Source organism: Podarcis vaucheri (genome assembly GCF_965113315.1).
Source record: "Podarcis vaucheri genome assembly, chromosome: 1".
Classification (NCBI taxonomy): Eukaryota; Metazoa; Chordata; class Lepidosauria; order Squamata; family Lacertidae; genus Podarcis; species Podarcis vaucheri.
This window is the reverse complement of record NC_138759.1, coordinates 132,399,125-132,418,257: the sequence shown is the minus strand read 5'-3', so window position 1 is coordinate 132,418,257 and position 19,133 is coordinate 132,399,125. Positions and strand designations below refer to the sequence as shown.

Sequence of the window (19,133 nt, the reverse complement as noted above, 5' to 3'; positions counted from 1 at the left end):
GCCATTAATAACAATATAAAAGAACATCAGCACATACATACATAAAAGCAATTGAAATTCAAGTCAGATGGCTGCTAAAGCCTCCGTTTCTCTGGGGCAGGCGTGGGGAGCCATTTGCCCTCCAGATGTTGCTGTGAGCTGTGCTTTTTACTAGGGCTCACTGGCGTGTCATGATGTAATCAAACATGACTAGCGAGCTTAGGGCTAATTAATGCATGAAGAGGTCATGACCACAGAATTGTATTCCTAGACTCAGTTTGGTCATGCCCCTCACCTGGAATGAAGAAAATTAAGTTTCCTCCTTTGTTCATTCTCTTTCATTATGTGAATTCACTGAGGTAGGAAGTGCCTGAATTAGCTTGCTACAAGCTCAGGCTGTGTGCTTTTCCACTATATTTTGTCTTCCAAGCTTTCTACCTGTGTTCTTCTGGCTGCTGCATGGAATCACACATGAATCTGACCTTTGGCATTTGTAAGTAAAGCATTTAAACTTACTAATGGTGTGGTATGCTCGTTGTGAGATGGGAAGCACTGTAAGCGGACTAGAATGGGGTAGTTAAAGGGTCTAACAGCCTATATTCCTCACACTTCACTGTGTTGCATGATTTTGTGTCTTTGAACTCTGCTAGGGGTTCTCTCTTGCTGGAGAGTGTGTTTACCCCATGCTAGGGAGCCAGCCAATTCTTTTATTAACTACAGATACAGATCCATATTTACTATTTCGCCCAGCAACTGATTAGGCTGTCAACCACCTGGTTAATTTTAAGGCAAGATCCGTAGGCCAGTATCCTAAGGGCTTTCAAAATCTCAACCTAACATTAACTTAAAAGTTTACTTACGCTTGTATGTTGATCAAAAGTACAATTTATTTACTTGGATCTTCTTCAGAGTTGGTCATAGATTAGTCAGTTTATCAGTCTTGAAAAGATTGAATTGCATTAGTGGGATCAGACTTTGGGAGTGGACCCACAGCTTACTGACCCAAATTGCCTTTGTCAGCTGTTTTAGATTACTTGCCATTAGTCAGAGCCAAGGATGGTGTCACCTCGTTTATCCACGAATCAACTATTTAATGGGTACTTCAGCTGCTAATGCAAATACATTTCTTTTAAAACTCAGAATGTACTAGCACCAGTTTTCCTGGTGAGGATAGAAAGAGGAAATTAATCATTTCTTAGCTGCAAGTGCATTAGTACTGTGTTTATTTTACAGCTTTTGGATCGAGTTGTCAGAGCAGCAGGTCAGATTAATTTTCAACTACAGACACCAAGAAGTCACCTGTTCTCCCAGGTAAGTGTTGGCTTGGTTCCTTGTTCGATGGAGCAGACTCTCAAACAAAAGTGTGTTAGTAAGGCTTTGTTGTTGTTGTTGTTTAGTCATTTAGTCGTGTCCGCCTCTTCATGACCCCATGGACCAGAGCACGCCAGGCACTCCTGTCTTCCACTGCCTCCCGCAGTTTGGTCAAACTTTTGTTGGTAGCTTCGAGAACACTGTCCAACCACCTCGTCTTCTGTCGTCCCCTTCTCCTTGTGCCCTCCATCTTTCCCAACATCAGGGTCTTTTATTGGGAGTCTTCTCTTCTCATGAGGTGGCCAAAGTCTTGGAGCCTCAGCTTCACGATCTGTCCTTCCAGTGAGCACTCAGGGCTGATTTCCTTAAGGATGGATAGGTTTGATCTTCTTGCAGTCCATGGGACTCTCAAGAGTCTCCTCCAGCACCATAATTCAAAAGCATCAATTCTTCGGTGATCAGCCTTCTTTATGGTCCAGCTCTCGCTTCCATACATCACTACTGGGAAAACCATAGCTTTAACGATATGGACCTTTGTTGGCAAGGTGATGTCTCTGATTTTTAAGATGCTGTCTAGGTTTGCCATTGCTATGCCCCCAAGAAGCAGGCATCTTTTAATTTCGTGACTGCTGTTAGTAAGGCTACAATCCTCTAAATAATTACAGTACTTGGGAGGAAATCTCATTAAACCCTGAGTAAACTTGGATAGGAGCTATGCTTTAGTCCAGGGGTCCGCAATTTTTTTTTAGCCACGGGCCACCGGTCCACTGTCCCTCAGATCTTGTGGCGGGCAAGAGAAGCGGCACCAGGAGGAGGGGAGCTGGAAGAAGAGGCGAGGGGGGCAAATAGTCCTCCTTCCCACGCCCCAGCCGCTGTGCCGCCGCCGCCACTGCTTCTCGTGGGTAGGCAGAGTGAGCTCGTCCGCGCCGCTCTCTGGCCCACAGGAGCACCAGGGCAGCGGTGGTGGGAAGATGAGCGGCTCAAAAGGGCTGGCTCCGGAGAGGGGCTGCTTAAAATGGCTCTCAGCCAGCTCAGCCCAGCCCCCTTCCTCCTGTAGGCAGGGCGGGGAGAAGCCGGGAGGATGGAGGAGACGCCGCTGCAGTGTGTGTGTGTGGAAATGGAATGGCGCCAGAAAAAAATGGCGCAGCCCGAACGAACAGAATTCCCACGCCGATCCATGGACAGTCTGCGGGCTGGATTCTGAAGGCAATTGGGCCTGATCCGGCCCCTGCGCCTTAGTTTGCCGACCCATGCTTTAGTCACTCCCAACTGAAATGTAGCCTCCCACTGCTATTCTATATCTGTCAGCCTGTAAATAAGCCCAAGGTAAATGGAGCTGGACATGGGTGGCGCTGTGGTCTAAACCACTGAGCCTAGGGCTTGCCGATCAGAAGGTCAGTGGTTCATATCCCCGCGATGGGGTGAGCTCTCGTTGCTCAGTCCCTGCTCCTGCCAACCTAGCAGTTCAAAAGCACGTCAAAGTGCAAGTAGATAAATAGGTACCGCTCCGGCGGGAAGGTAAGCGGCATTTCCGTGTGCTGCTCTGGTTCACCAGAAGCGGCTTAGTCATGCTGGCCACATGACCCGGAAGATGTACACTGGCTCCCTCGGCCAATAAAGCGAGATGAGCGCCGCAACCCCAGAGTCAACCACGACTGGACCTAATGGTCAGGGGTCCCTTTACCTAAATGGAGCTAGGATTGCAGCTTAAGTATGTCACTGCGCTTGCAACATTCCTTCTCCCTCCTCTTTGTTGTTTCCTCCACTTTTAGCAGATTTAAGTTCTTCCAAGGCATGGACTTGGTTTTTGTGTGCTTATATTGTACTGTAAAATACTTTGTGTACTTATTTTATAAGGATAATGATGATAACAGAGTTCTGTTTGGTAAAATACAACTTTGGTTAGGATTTTGAATGTATTATTCCTCAGATTAATTCGTCACTTTTTCATTGCCCATGCTGTTTTGTTCAAAAATGGCAGCTCAGGAGTTATGCCAGTTGCAAACGGAGAGGCAGGGCTTAAGCACAGTGGTAGAGCATCTGTTCTGTATGCAGAATATCTCTCATTCAGTCTCTTGGTATCTCAAGGTAGGTCTGACCTTCCTGTGTTCCTGTGAATCGAAGGTGCATTATTTGAAGTTACAAGGTCATATAGCTAAAAAGGGCACCCCTTTTCCTTGGAAGGCTGTTTCCCCATCTGTGTTCTCTCTCTCTCATTTTACTTCAGGATATTGTGAGGAAAATAACCTAACAACTGACGCCTCCAAAGTAATTTGCTTTTCAATAGACCTCACTACCCAGCTGTCCTGGGTCTATCATTTGCATGGAAATATACTTTTTCATTTCCTTGCCACCTGCTATTTACTTGCTATTGTACTTTTGTATTTTTTAAAAGACCTATTCAATGTGGTTCAGGAATACAATGTATTTTTGGCCTACAAGACCCCCTTTTTTTGCATCGGAGGGTCACAGATGCCATGGCAAAACCCTTGAGTCTAAAAGTCGAAGGATGTGTACACACTATACCTTTGAGCATTACGGTGGTACCTCGGGTTACATACGCTTCAGGTTACAAACTCCGCTAACCCAGAAAAAGTACTTCGGGTTAAGAACTTTGCTTCAGGATGAGAACAGAAATCGCAGCGCGGCAGCGGGAGGCCCCATTAGCTAAAGTGGTGCTTCAGGTTAAGAACAGTTTCAGGTTAAGAACGGACCTCCAGAACGTATTACGTACGTAACCAGAGGTACCACTGTATTCACAGCTCATTCCTTCCCTCAAATAATTATGGGCACTGTACTTTGCGAGAGGTAAACTTTAAAGGTATAGCATGTACACATGACATTTTATTCTGGAATCAATGGAAACTGTGTGATTATTTTATTCTACACAGTGGTGTAGTGGTTAAGAGCGGTAGACTCGTAATCTGGGGAACCGGGTTTGATTCCCCGCTCCTCCACATGCAGCTGCTGGGTGACCTTGGGCCAGTCACACTTCTCTGAAATCTCTCAGCCCCACTCACCTCAGAGAGTGTTTTTTTGTGGGGGAGGAAGGGAAAGGAGAATGTTAGCCGCTTTGAGACTCCTTCGGGTAGTGATAAAGTGGGGTATCAAATCCAAACTCTTCTTTTTCTTCTCTTGCATCATATTTGCCCCAGAAAAGCACTTACTGACTTGAGAATCTGACTTCATTCTGATCGTAAAAGTTCGTTGCAGATTGATTCTGCATTACTCTGCAGTCTGTCCATTGGAAAATGCTTATAGGCGGTCCCAGCCAGTGGTGTAGCGTGGGGGGTGCAGGGGGGGCCAGCCGCACTGGGCGCAACATCTGGGGGGGGGCGGCGCGCTCACACTCTCAGCTCTCTGCCCCTACCTGGCTCACTCACTCTCTCTCACTGCAGTGCTGGCTGTGCGAATCCGATCTGAGCTGCCGGGTCGCCGCCCACTGTGGAGGGGGGGGGTGCCAGGCGTGCGGTGCAGAGAGAGAGCGAGGGACTGTGCAGCAGCCGCCCAGCGCAGCGCTGAGCGCGGGAGAGAACCACACCAGACCAGACCAGGCAGCAGCAAGAAGAAGCTGGCAGGTTAGAGGTTAGGGGGCGCAAATTACTCGCCTTGCCCTGGGTGCTGACAACCCACGCTACGTCACTGGTCCCAGCAACGTATGGGGTGTAGCCACACCTGCCAATAACCTCATAGGTAGGCGCACACCAAGCTCGCAAATCACAACCACGACTTCTTTCTTCATGTTACCTGGGGCGTGTGCAGGGGCAAAACAGTGCAGATAGGAGGTGTCTCAAGTAACCACACAGGTCCTTGTGGACAGCAAGACCTAGACTGAAAGCAGCATGCTGAGGAAGAAGAAGAAGAAGAGTTTGGATTTGATACCCCGCCTTTCACTCCACATTTTTGTGCTACAAATGGCTCACGGAGAGATCAGGTAGGATTACTGTTGTTGTTCTTTAGGGTGGATGCTGTTTGCTGAGCCATTCTGTTGTAAGAACATGCAGACTCTCAAGCTACACAGGAAGTAGACCTGAGCATGGGGAAAATACTGATCTCAGCTAGTTCTGCGGGATGCTTTCATGGAGCGAAATGCCAGATAAGAGCTTTGACTACTGGGTGCTATAATCTCCTTTGTTTCCAATGTTCAGGCTGTGAGTTTTGCTCCACATATAAGCAAAATGGCACCACCCATGAAGGAGAGGGTAGTAGGCTTGGGGAGTGAAATAAACTCAGAGTCGCAGAGTGATTTCATGCTCTTTATTCAGCTCATAGTGGTGAGGAGGAATGAATGAAAGTCCCCTCAAAGTATCTGCTTTATATACATTATTTACACAATGGGCTGCACATGATTGGTTAATTCTGGAATTCTACTGTAAGCCAATCAGGTTGTGGATTCACTTATATCTGGAGCATGATTGGGTGGTTCCTGCCAACCAATCATACTGCCGCATTGTTCTTGGACCAATCAGACTGCTGCATTCTGAATCCTATTGTTCTAGGACCAATCAGACTGCTGCAATTTGGATCCTATTCAACTCAGTACATAACAGGGAAACTTGGAAGTCTGCAAAAATCTTTTTTTGGGGGGTGGGAGGTGGGGCCTTAAAGCAGGAATGGGGGCAAAACAGCAAAGGACTGAGCATGCTCAGTGGCCAGGGAATCCAGAACAAGAAGCCCTCCATGTTGCAGCATTTTGTCTTGGGACTCCTGCAGATCTTTGCATTGTGGTTGCTGCCCTGGCATTTTGTGTGAGGAGGCAAGGCAGAACTGGACAGCTTCTGCTTTGCTTTGCCTCAGAGGATTCCTGCAGGCGATAATCTTCTAGCAAATGTGCAGTTTTATTTACCATACTTTTCGCGCCATAAGACGCACCTAGTTCTTAGAGGGGGAATGCAAGAAAAAATAAAATAAAGGGAACGCTGAGCAGAGCCTGTCTGCATCCCAAGCTCTGCTCAGCGCTCCCTTTCACGAGCCTCGTGGAGCATGTATGCGGCTCTTGGGGGCTTTTCCCCAAGAAGGGAGAAGGGCAGCCTGTCACTGACGGGCTGCCCTTCTCCCTCCTCGGGGAAAAGCCCCCAAGAGCCGCACACACGCTCCACGCGGCTCTTTAAAGGGAGCGCGGATCTTGGGGGCTTTTCCAGGAGGTGGGGGAAGGGACAGAGGGGTTAAGCCAGAAGCTAGAACAGCAAGAGGGAGCGCTGCGCAGCGATCCCTCTCGCTGTTCTGGCTTCTGGGATAGCCACGCAGCCTGCATTCGCTCCATAAGATGCACACACATTTCCCCTTACTTTTTAGGAGGGAAAAAGCGAGTCTTATAGAGCAAAAAATACGGTACTTAAAGTACCCCATGCACTGACCCTTCACACTGATTTTGGTCACATCCATGCCATATATCTAAAGCACGTGGCTTCCCCCCAAGAATTCTGGGAGCTGTAGTTCACCCTTCACAGAGCTTCTGTTCCCAGCACCCTTAAACTACAGTTTCCGGGATTCTTTCGGCATATGCTTCAAATGTCAGAGTATTAAATCAGGAGATAGAGTGGAAAATTAAATTTACAAAACAAAAGTATTTTGAGTTGGCAAATAAAATGGGGAAGTTACTTGCCTGGCAGCTAAGAAAAAGAAAGAAACAAAATGTGATAAATAAAATAATACTGGAGGATAATATCATAGAAGATCCAGAGGAAATAGAAAACAGGTTTACCCAATTCTTTGAAAAGCTATATGAAAAAGGAGGGGAAAACAGTGCAGAGATTAAAAATTATTTGGAACAAAATGAAAATAAATATATATTAGAAGAGGATAGAATACAATTGAATAAGGAGATCACAGTAAATGAGATTAAGGAGGCCATTAGCAGAATGAAGACCGGGAAAGCCCCCGGGCCGGACGGTCTGTCCGCAAAATACTACAAAACATTAGGAGAACACCTAGCCCCGGTTTTAAAAGACGTGATCAATAACATCTTTCAGGGGGGGAAGATCCTGGCCTCGTGGAAGGAGGCTTATATAACTTTGATTCCAAAAACAGAGAAAGAAAAAACAGATATAAAAAATTACAGGCCAATCTCTTTGCTTAATAACGATTATAAGATCTTTGCCGACATTATGGCTGGTAGACTTAAGAAGCTTTTAATGAAATATATACACAAAGATCAAGTTGGCTTCCTCCCAAACAGACACCAGAAAGAAAATGTTCGCCACATATTAAACATCATTGAATACTTAGATATGAGAATAGATGTCCCTGCAGCACTAGTCTTCATAGATGCCGAAAAGGCCTTCGACAATGTCTCATGGGAATTTTTATTACAATGTTTGGGTAAGGCAGGCATTGAAGGTCCTTATATGAAAGGTATCAGGGCAATATACTCAGAACAACAGGCTAGGCTGATTATAAATGACAATCTGACGAAACCGTTCAAGATCAAGAAGGGCACAAGGCAGGGCTGCCCACTGTCCCCCCTGTTATTTATAATGGTTTTAGAAGTAATTGCAAACAGAATAAGGGAGGCAGTGAATGTGAGGGGGATAAAAATTGGGAAGAAAGAATTTAAGCTGAAGGCCTATGCTGACGACCTGGTTCTGTCTGTGGAGAACCCAGTGGATAGTGCAAGCAGAGTGGTTGAACTCTTGGAGGATTTTGGTAGGCTGTCCGGTTTCAGACTAAACAGGAAGAAAACAAAAATCCTAACAAAGAATATGACTGAACAGGAGAAAATTCAACTGGAGGAAAAGATTGGCATTAAAACTGTGAATAAAGTAAAATATCTGGGAATCTGGCTCTCACCTAAAAATATAAACCTGGTTGAGGACAATTATAGTAAGGTGTGGCAGGATATTAAAAAGGACTTAGATACCTGGCACAGATTAAAACTCTCATGGACAGGGAGGATGTCTGCCATCAAGATGTGCATCCTCCCGAGATTATTATTCCTCTTTCAAAACATTCCGATAATTAAAGGCATCTCCCTCCTTAAGAACTGGCAAAAAACCCTGACCAAGTTTATTTGGCAGGGGAAGAGGGCTAGAGTAAAGTTGAAATATCTAACAGACTTAAGAGAAAGGTGCGGATTCGCAGTCCCGAATATTAGGCTGTACTATGAAGCAGCCTGTATTTGTTGGATAAAGGAGTGGGCCACCCTCAGAAATACAGACCTCTTAGATTTAGAGGGTTTTAATATTAGATTCGGGTGGCATGCCTACCTATGGCAAGAGAAAGGGGAGGTCCACAGAGGATTTTCTAATCATATAATCAGAGGCCCATTATTGGAAGTGTGGAAGAGATATAAAAAACTGATTGAGAAAGGCTTCCCCTGGTGGCTCTCCCCAACCAACATCATTAAAATAAAAAAAATAAATATGGCGGACGAAAGATGCACGTATGAGGATCTTTTAGAAAAGACAGAAATAGGATGGAGGGTGAAGCCTTATGAGGAACTGAAAGACAAAATAAAAGAATGGCTCCACTTTCATCAGATTAACGCTTTATGGGGTGAGCATAAGAGATTGGGTATGAATGAAAAAAAATCGAGGTTTCAGGTTGAAATTCTGGAAAGTAATGATAAACTCCTTTCAAAAATGTATAAACAATTATTGGAATGGGACACCAAGGAAGATCGGGTGAAGGGGGTTATGGTAAAATGGGAGAAAGACCTCGGTCATAACATAGATTATAACAAATGGCAAACACTCTGGACGAAAGGCGTAAAATTTACAGCTTGCGTAGCCCTGCGGGAAAATTTAGAGAAAATGGTGTACCGCTGGTACTTGACCCCAGCAAAGCTGGGAAAAATGTATAAAACTGTTGATAACACCTGCTGGAGATGTAGAGACAAGGTTGGGACCTTCTTCCACATATGGTGGACCTGTGATGTAATAAAAGAATTCTGGAAGCAAATTCATGACGAAATGAAAAATTTTTTGAAGTATAACCTCCCTAAAACCCCAGAGTTGTTTCTCTTAGGGCTGATCGGTAAAGAAATAAAGAAAATAGACCAAACTTTTTTCCAATATGCCCTGGCTGCGGCGAGGATCCAAATAGCACAAAAATGGAAAACCTCTGATTTACCGACGGTGGGAGAGTGGCAATTGAAGTTATATCAATATATTGAACTAGCGAGATTAACACAAAAAATAAGACAAAATAACACAAGTAAATACAAAGACGAATGGAACAAATTTTTAATTTATTTTGAAAATACCCAGGGAATAAATAATTTATCAGTAGACGATAGTTAAAATCATCGATGTATAACTGTTTTATGAATACTGCAGAAGTAATATAAGAATTGGTAACTCCAAGACCGAGTTGGACGGAAGTTCTGTTATTTGTAATTGTATATGCGTCTTTTGTCTTTTTCCTTTTTCCTTGTTTCCCTTTTTCTTTTATTTTCCTTTCTTTTTTACTCTTTGGCTTTTTGATGGATTTTTTGGTATGTATATATTTGTAACATAATGTAAACTATGTATTTTCTCTTAATAAAATTTAAATATTAAAAAAAAACAAAAACAAAAAAACAAATGTCAGAGGTTTGTGCAGCCCCATCCACAGTCCAGAGAAGCTGGGCAAGGAAATCCTATTTGCTTGCCCGCGTGAGCTTCCCAGTGGATCGGGCCCACAGTGGAGCACGTGCGTCATGTGGGGTAAGCCGTGCCAATTGGGTGTCTTGATTTAAGTGACAGAGGGAAGGGAAGAGGTTATCCAAGCCAACATTATGCCATCAATGATGGCGCCAAAAAATGTCCTGGCAGTGGGAGAGGCCGGGAGTTGGAAGAAAGTTCTTGGCATATCAATGAGCATCCTGCCATTCTTCCATGAAACTATAGGTGTTTGTGGACAAGGGTTCCTCATATCTGACCAGACCTGCTTAGTGTTACCAAGATTGCTTCGTCCTGTGGCTTCGGGCAACAAAGAGTCTAATTGTTCTTTCCTCAAACTATTCATTTATTTGTTCCAGAATATTTTTAGCCTGCCCTGCATTCAAAATCTCAGAGTGGGTTACAGTATGTAAAACAACAACAATACTCCCAACAAAACAAATAAGAGCAGGTGAAAATTATAATTTTAAAATTACAGCACAAAACCGAGGAGTTTGACTTGCATCCCAGAAGAACGTAGGGCAAAATCATAGGTCTTATCTTAGCCTGGTACTGAAATGTCACAAGGGCGAGTGCCTAGTGTATTTCCAAGGAGAGGATGTTCTGGGGGCACATTTCAAATTCTGAGTGAGCGCTGAGGGCACCAGCCACAAAATTACTGCCCAGGGGTGGGGGTGGCATGACATAACACAGGAAGAATATAATCATTGCTGAATTTCCACTTTCTGCCCCTGGACAACCTCACACTTGCCAAGAGACCCAGGTGGAATCTTCACACATATTTTAAAAAGCTGTGAAAATGCTTTAAAAAAAAAAAAAAGTTTTGAAAAATACATTGAAATTTCCATAGCTCACTGTTGCCATCTAGTGTCAGATTTGTATATTGCACTTTACAACACACCTAAAACATTTTATTTGCAGCTGTATAGCTGATTCCCCAGTGTGGTATAGTGGTTAGAGTGCTGGGCTAGGACCTGGGAGACCAGGGTTCAAATCTTCACTCAGCCACAAACCTTGCTGGATGACCAGTGGACCAGTCATTGCCTCTCAGCTTAACTTACCTGGCAGGGATGTTGTGAAGAGAGGGAGACCCATGTTGTGACCCATGTAGGCCACCTTGAACTCCTTGGAGCAAAAGGTGAGATATAAATACAATGACTAAATAAATAAATAGGAAGGCAGCAGTGTGTTGCTGGTCCCGATGGCAAAGATAAAGGCACAAGAGTCTTGTTTTCCCCAGTGCCACTCCTAAACCAAAGTGCCTGCTTACCTGGGAGTGAGCCCCATTAAACACAAAGAGACTTACTTCTGAAATAGATAAGTGTAAGTTATCTATACAGCATAGCTGTCAACTTTCCCCTTTTCTTGCAAGGAATCCTATTCAAAATAAGGGAATTTCCCTTTAAAAAAGGAAACGTTGACAGTTATGCTATACAGTGAGTACTTGATGAGGGCCTGGGCATCAGCTCCTGCACAACTGGGGACATTACTAAGAATTTTTTGCAAATCTTAAACATCAACCTGCAACTACTGTACAGTAGTAGTATTTGCAGAAAATACAGTGGCACCTCGGGTTAAGTACTTAATTTGTTCCAGAGGTCCGTTCTTAACCTGAAGCTGTTCTTAACCTGAAGCACCACTTTAGCTAATGGGGCCTCCTGCTGCTGCCGCACCGCCGGAGCACGATTTCTGTTCTCATCCTGAAGCAAAGTTCTTCAGCTGAAGCACTATTTCTGGGTTAGCAGAGTCTGTAACCTGAAGCATATGTACCCTGAAGCGTATGTAACCTGAGGTACCACTGTAACTTCTAGGGAGTATCTAGTCACAGATGAGTCTACCATAGGAGAGATGGAGCCCAGTTGCTAGGAAGAAACAGAAGGGCAAACTATGGAGACTAGCAGGAAAAGTGCGCTTAAGGTCAGGGGGTAAGAAAAGAGTTTTGGGACCCCTGGGATCCCTATTGCAATCTGTCCAAACAATTCACTTGTCAATCATAACTCTGATTTCACTCATTGGCTAAACACCCCAACAGGAGTGAACAGCCAGGGCTGGCTCATTTCTCTTGGATTGCTTCGAAGGGTGCCTGCACAGTTTGCTTTGTAACTTTCTTCCTAGGCGGCCAAGAGCCTTACATTTTATTTTAAATGAAAGCTTAGACCCTGGGACACCTGCAAAGGCCTTCACAGGTGCCATGACACCCACAGTGCCAGGTTGACAACCCCCGAATTACACAGCAAGCCGTCCAAATGCAGCCTGGCTCTGTGCGCAGGTTTAGGAACAGCTGCGATGCTATAATAATTTACACCATCTGAACAAGTCTCTTGGGAGCTATTTTGGCCTGTCCATAATTGATGGTGTTCTATAGCATTCCAACACCCGCCCTAACCCCACCCACATGCCTCCTATGCCACAGTAGAAAGAAGAGTTTCCTCCAGAAAGACCAATCTTGGTGGACTAGAAACAGCTGTTCCTTTGCTGTTCAAGCAGCTGCTTCTGGACCTGCCGAAGACCTATAAAAATTTGCCCTGCCGTGACCTCAGCGCTGCAAGCAGGTATGTTTGCACTACCTTGCTTGTGCTGCGTGCCTTAGCTGAAACCCAGGAAAGAGCATCTGGGCTGCCTTTTAGAACTGAGATTGTTTCTGTGCATGGTCACTTCAAACACAGGGCAAGACAAATGACTGTGAGCTTGCCATACAGAAATAGGGCAACAGAGCCAGTACTGGGTAGTCCTAAAAGTATTCCTGTGGTTCTCTATGACGGGGTGCCTCTGTGGGTCCTTAATGGCTAGAGAGAGTTAATAATAATAATAATAATAATAATTAATAATTTATTATTTGTACCCCGCCCATCTGGCTGGGTTTCCCCAGCCACTCTGGGCGGCTTCCATAGAAACCAAAAAACACTAAAATATCATACATTAAAAACTTCCCTGAACAGGGCTGCCTTAAGATGTCTTCTGAATGTCTTTGACATCTGATGGGAGGGCGTTCCACAGGGCGGGCGCCACTACCGAGAAGGCCCTCTGCCTGGTTCCCTGTAGCTTTGCTTCTCGCAATGAGGGAACCGCCAGAAGGCCCTCGGCGCTGGACCTCAGCGTCCGGGCAGAACGATGGGGGTGGAGACGCTCCTTCAGGTATACTGGGCCGAGGCCGTTTAGGGCTTTAAAGGTTAGCACCAACACTTTGAATTGTGCTCAGAAACGTACTGGGAGCCAATGTAGGTCTTTCAAGACCGGTGTTATGTGGTCTCGGCGGCCGCTCCCAGTCACCAGTCTAGCTGCCGCATTCTGGATTAGCTGTAGTTTCCGAGTCACCTTCAAAGGTAGCCCCACGTAGAGTGCATTGCAGTAGTCCAAGCGGGAGATAACTAGAGCATGCACCACTCTGGCGAGACAGTCCACGGGCAGGTAGGGTCTCAGCCTGCGTACCAGGTGGAGTTGGTAGACAGCTGCCCTGGATACAGAATTGACCTGCGCCTTCATGGACAGCTGTGAGTCCAAAATGACTCCCAGGCTACGCACCTGGTCCTTCAGGGGCAGTTACCGTATTCAGGACCAGGGAGTCCTCCACACCAGCCCGCCCCCTGTCCCCCCAAAACAGTACTTCTGTCTTGTCAGGATTCAACCTCAATCCATTAGCCGCCATCCATCCTCCAACCGCCTCCAGGCACTCACACAGAACCTTCACTGCCTTCACTGGTTCTGATTTGAAAGAGAGGTAGAGAGGTAGAGTTAGGAGAGTGTCTAAGCCAGGCGCTATTTCCTCCAGGAGCAAAACTTCAGGCAAGTCCAAAGTCTGTTTTGGGGGCCTAATCCCTCAAATTCCTGGGATTGCTAAATTGTAAAATCCTTAAAAGAAGCTCAACAGCTTTGGTCGGCCCTCACACATGTTTACTTCATCTTTGAAAAAAGTTTGGACACCCCTGCTTTATATCGTTCATTGAAAGATGTTATTTGATAACATGACTGAAAGCCTAATGGGTTTCCTCAAGTCTATTTCAGTGCCTTTAAGCAGGCAGTGGGACGCGGGTGGCGCTGTGGGTTAAACCACAGAGCCTAGGGCTTGCCGATCAGAAGGTCGGCGGTTCGAATCCCCGCGACGGGGTGAGCTCCCGTTGCTCGGTCCCTGCTCCTGCCAACCTAGCAGTTCGAAAGCACGTCAGAGTGCAAGTAGATAAATAGGTACTGCTCTGGCGGTTAGGTAAACGGTGTTTCCATGCGCTGCTCTGGTTTGCCAGAAGCGGCTTAGTCATGCTGGCTACATGACCTGGAAGCTGTATGCCGGATCCCTCGGCCAATAAAGCAAGATGAGCGCCACAACCCCAGAGTCGTCCGCGACTGGACCTAATGGTCAGGGGTCAGTGGCGTAGCATGGGTTGTCAGCACCCGGGGCAAGGCAAGTAATTTGCGCCCCCTAACCTGTGGATTTGCGTCCCCTAACCCGTGGATTTGCACCCCCTAACCCGTGGATTTGCGCCCCCTAACCCGTGGATTTGCGCCCCCTAACCCGTGGATTTGCGCCCCCTAACCCGTGAACTTGCGCCCCCTAATCCTAATCCCCAGATGTTGCGCCCGGTGCGGCCGGCCCCCCCCTGCACCCCCCACGCTACGCCACTGTCAGGGGTCCCTTTACCTTTACCTTTAAGCAGGCAGTAGCCAAAGTATAATTTCAAAGCAGACCTAAAGATGTCTTTCTATAGCCTGGTTTGCTTTCAGGCTATCTGTTCATAGAACATTTATCCTGATTAATTTTTTCAGGAACATAGGAGCCAACTCCAGGGGGCTGTGGATGCTTGGGCACCCAGAATCATATAATTGTGGGGACGGGGGCACCCACAAAGTCAATGAGCACAGCAGGCAGGCAGGCAGCCACTGCAATGCTGCCTCCGAGAAAGTTCAGCTCTGTCCTCCGCAGCCAGCCAGTGAGGCACCCTGTCCGGGGGGGGGGGGCCTCAGACGTGGAGGCAGAATCTCTCTGCCTCCGAGCCCGAGCCCCTCCCTGCAGAAAATGGTGCCTCGCTGCCTGCAGAGTTGGGGAAGAAGAGCAGCAATGCAGGCATTCGACATCACATGCGCACACCTTTTTCTTTTCTTTTTTTGACAATAATATTTATTAATTTTCAACAGACATAACAAAAAAGAAAATATGCAACAACACAATAGACAAGTGAAAAAGAAGAAAAAAGAATAACAAACTTAAAATACCTAAACAGAAAAAAGAAACTCAATTAATTAATTAAAATCCATTTTCATAAACATTTTAGTTGACTTCGTCTAATCTCCTCCATCTGAATTTCCTCTTAATTTGAATGTAGCAGTTTCCAATATCATTATTTCATAAAACAATATTACAGTCGTATTCCAATTTCTTTACCTTTCTTATAGTACATTTTCTTATTTATATATTTAAGTCTAATTTAATCCTAGGCCTGATTGGTTCTTTCAAGTGGTTACATTTCTTTAATATTAGAATATTTGTTCAAACAGTCTTTAAATTTCTTCCAGTCTTCTTGGTAGTCCTCTTCTTTCTGGTCGCAGATGCTCCCGGTGAGATCAGCCAGCTCCATAAATTCCATCATCTTCATCTGCCTCACACACGCACACCTACACATCGAGTATGTGACACCACACTCACTACGTGCAACCGTGTGCATGTGATGTTGCACATCTGTATTATGGTGATAGGCACCCACAATTCTGAGGGAGAGAGGGCGCCCCTGTTCTGGGAGATTCAACAACTTTATTTATTTATTTATTCTGAATTACTTGTGAGGAGGTGCATCAAGCAAATGCTATTTCACACTTGGCCATTCCTTATGGCAAAAGGTCTGTATTATTTGGGGACGGAGGAGCAGGTTTGTCACACAAAAGTTCCAAGTCTACTTTAGTTGTGCAACCTGAATTTGCTGGCCTGTGATTGCATCACACCCGAAAACAGTGACCTCCTGGAAATGCTCCTCTTCTGTTTATGTGAAGCGATGTGTGGGCAGCTTCCTGATACATTTGGTGAAACACAACCTTGGCTATGAAAGCTATTGGAACGGAAGTATTTCGTTAGGAGAGCACAGACCCGTCTTCCGTTTCAAGGATGCCCTCTGGTTTCAGGAAAAACCATCAAGGAGCGTTCCTTTCATTCGGGAGAACTGCATATGTAGGTGAGCAAGTTGTGGAGGATATTCTTCATCATTTGCGAAGAGATGAATGTTTTGGAAGATCCAGAGGCCAACAATACCTGGAGAGCCATGACTACAGTCAAGTATGTCAAGGCAGGTGCTCCTGGTCAGGAAGGAGACGGGCTCTGAGTTAGCAACTCCCCTTGAAGAACTGGATTCTTCTGCTCCTGGACTTGGTTTTGCACTTGGATGACCGGGTGGCAGCTGTGGCCAGGAGCCCGATGGAGATACTAAATGCAGCTGCAAGGATGTGTTGGTGGCTACCTCCCTGTTTGCTTCTGGGCAAATAGATGATCACTTTGAAAACTCTATAAAGTGTTGATGACTACCTTTCAGACTCTAAATGGCTCATGTTATGTACTGAAGTTCTCACCCTGGGCCAGCAGGGGGATACTCTAGATAGTTCAGGTCCACATATGCAAATAAGGGATCGAAAGTGACGTTCAATGATTGGATAGTTACAGAAAATGGTTACTATTGCATTCTAGTGGAGCTCTATATAAGCAGGCTGGCTGAACCCTTCAGTTCAGTTCTGTTCTGGCCGGTGAATAAACAAGAGCTGTTTGAAGAATCGCTGTGTCGTCTGATATGTTCACCCACAACTTAACAGCTCAAGTCCAGGATAGATTGGTGATTGCCTCCTCCGATACTATGCTGTCCATTCCCTAAGATCAGAATGAGAAGTCCTTCTCTGTGTCCCATCAAGGGTTGAAGCATTCTTGGGTTGGAAGACAGAGGTTGCCCCAGATTATGGGACACTTTACACTGTGAAGTTGGGTTGGCTCTCTTTCTCCTTGATTATTATTTTTTGCACGTGAAGCCTGGTTTGTTTTTGCAACTGGGCAACTATATATTTATTTTTGGCTTTAATCGCCGATCCTCTTTCTTCGGTTGGTAAACGACAATGGTTTTTAATGTTTGAGGGGTTTTTTGTGTTTTAGTATTATGTTGGAAGCTGTCCGGAGTGGCTGGGGAAATCCAGTCAGATGGGCATCATATAAATAATAAAATTATTATTATTGTGCAAAAAAGAGTGATCATGTTGGGCTAAAGCAGTTACAGTGGTACCTCTGGTTTCGTACTTAATTCGATCCGGAGGTCTGTTCTTAACCTGAAACTGTTCTTAACCTGAAGCACCACTTTAGCTAATGGGGCCTGCCGCCATGCCGCCACCACGTGATTTCTGTTCTCATCCTGAAGCAAAGTACCCAGAGGTACTATTTCTGGGTTAGCGGAGTCTGTAACTTGAGGCGTATGCAACCTTGAAGCGTATGTAACCTGAGGTACCACTGTACTTTGGGAGCAGGGCTGGGCATAATAGCCCTCACAAATGGAAGATGATCTAGGGCATGGGTAGGCCCGGAGGCCAGATCCGGCCCAATCGCCTTCTAAATCTGGCCCGTGGACGGTCTTGGAATCAGCATGTTTTTACATGAGTAGAATGTGTGCTTTTATTTAAAATGCACCTCTGGGTTATTTGTGGGGCATAGAAATTTGTATAATTTCTCCCCCCCCCAAAAAAAAATAGTCTGGCCCCCCACAAGGTCAGAGATACAGTGGGCTGGCCCCCTGCTGAAAAAGTTTGCTGACCCCTGATCTAGGGGCATACATGTCAGATTGCAAATACAGTGGTACCTCGGGTCACATACGCTTCAGGTTACAAACTCCACTAACCCAGAAATAGTGCTTCAGGTTAAGAACTTTGCTTCAGGATGAAAACAGAAATTGTGCTTCAGTGGCGCAGCAGCAGCAGGAGGCCCCATTAGCTAAAGTGGTGCTTCAGGTTAAGAACAGTTTCAGGTTAAGAACGGACCTCCGGAACAAATTAAGTACTTAACCCGAGGTACCACTGTAGAGGCTCATACGATGAAATGTTATTCCACTGCATGTAGAAAAGAGGCTTATTAACAGAAAGCTATGCTTGATCGTTTCTCCCTGGCTTTCGGTGTTCAGACGGTTGCTCACATCTGTTGACAGAAGCAAGCCTTAGTGCTTATTACCTTTGGACAGCAATAGGGGGCACAGCCACTGAACCTTACCGAATGTCATGTTTTGTTAGGCTTCTATATTGCTGGATGCGGGGTGGGAGGGGACAAACTTCTCCGGTTCCTTCCCATACCTCTTGGGAGACCTCTACCTCCCAGCCCTAATTATGTAAAAGGATGCAACGTCGAATAGTCTGCCTGCCTCGCGGTTTCCTCTTCCACACCAGCGCTGACCCACACTCATCCTTGGGGCTGGGATGTGCTTGCACAGCTTTGTAAATTGCTAAGCAAGTGTTTCCATCCAGATTCCCTGCCGCTGCAGATTAACACGGCAGTTATTTCCCTTCTGTCTCCAGTATCATCTGAAAGAAGAAAGTGGTAGGAAAGCGCTCCTGCTGAGCCGAATCCAGAATTTCCATTTCCTTTTGGACTCGGGGGTGACCTCCAAGTGTAAGGTAGGGCTTTGGCTCAAGACAATTAAACAGCTCTAAGTGTGCTCTCTCGTCCCCCTTCTTCCTGCTCCTTTTCACCCTATTGCTTTGTCTTCTGTTCTCATGCTCACACTTTCTTCTCTTTCGGGCAAGAGAGCTTTGTAAGGTCCAGTCAACACATGCTTTGATAATTTTAATAATAATAATTTTTTTTTATACCCCACCCTACCCGGCCCAGAAGGGATGTGGGTGGCGCTGTGGGTTAAACCACAGAGCCTAGATCTTGCTGATCAGAAGGTTGGTGGTTCGAATCCCCGTGACAGGGTGAGCTCCCATTGCTCAGTCCCTGCTCCTGCCAACCTAGCAGTTTGAAAGCATGTCAAAGTGCAAGTAGATAAATAGGTACCGCTCCGGCGGGAAGGTAAACGGCATTTCTGTGTGCTGCTCTGGTTTGCCAGAAGCAGCTTAGTCATGCCAGCCACATGACCCGGAAGCTGTACGCCGGCTCCCTCGAGATGAGCGCCGCAACCCCAGAGTCGGTCACGACTGGACCTAATGGTCAGGGGTCCCTTTACCTCTTACTTTCCCGGCTCAGGGCGGCTAACAGCAAATATAAAACATTAAGATGCGACTTAAAAACCGCATAAAACAGCA

At 45.8% G+C, this 19,133-nt stretch overlaps 1 protein-coding gene across 7 annotated transcripts in view; it reads left to right on the top strand.

Annotated features, from left to right (window-relative positions):
• The first annotated feature begins 580 nt into the window (after window positions 1-580).
• Window positions 581-19,133, top strand: part of CMKLR2 (chemerin chemokine-like receptor 2) — a 36,651-nt gene continuing 18,098 nt past the window's right edge. The window contains exons 1-2 of one of the 7 annotated variants that reach the window (XM_082209095.1): window positions 586-1,290; window positions 18,405-18,503. The gene's annotated coding sequence lies outside the window, so the exon portion shown is untranslated. Of the gene's footprint in view, window positions 1,291-12,303; window positions 12,443-18,053; window positions 18,504-19,133 lie in introns of those variants that run through there. The other 6 variants (XM_082209098.1, XM_082209099.1, XM_082209097.1 and 3 more) reach the window with 6 other exon arrangements.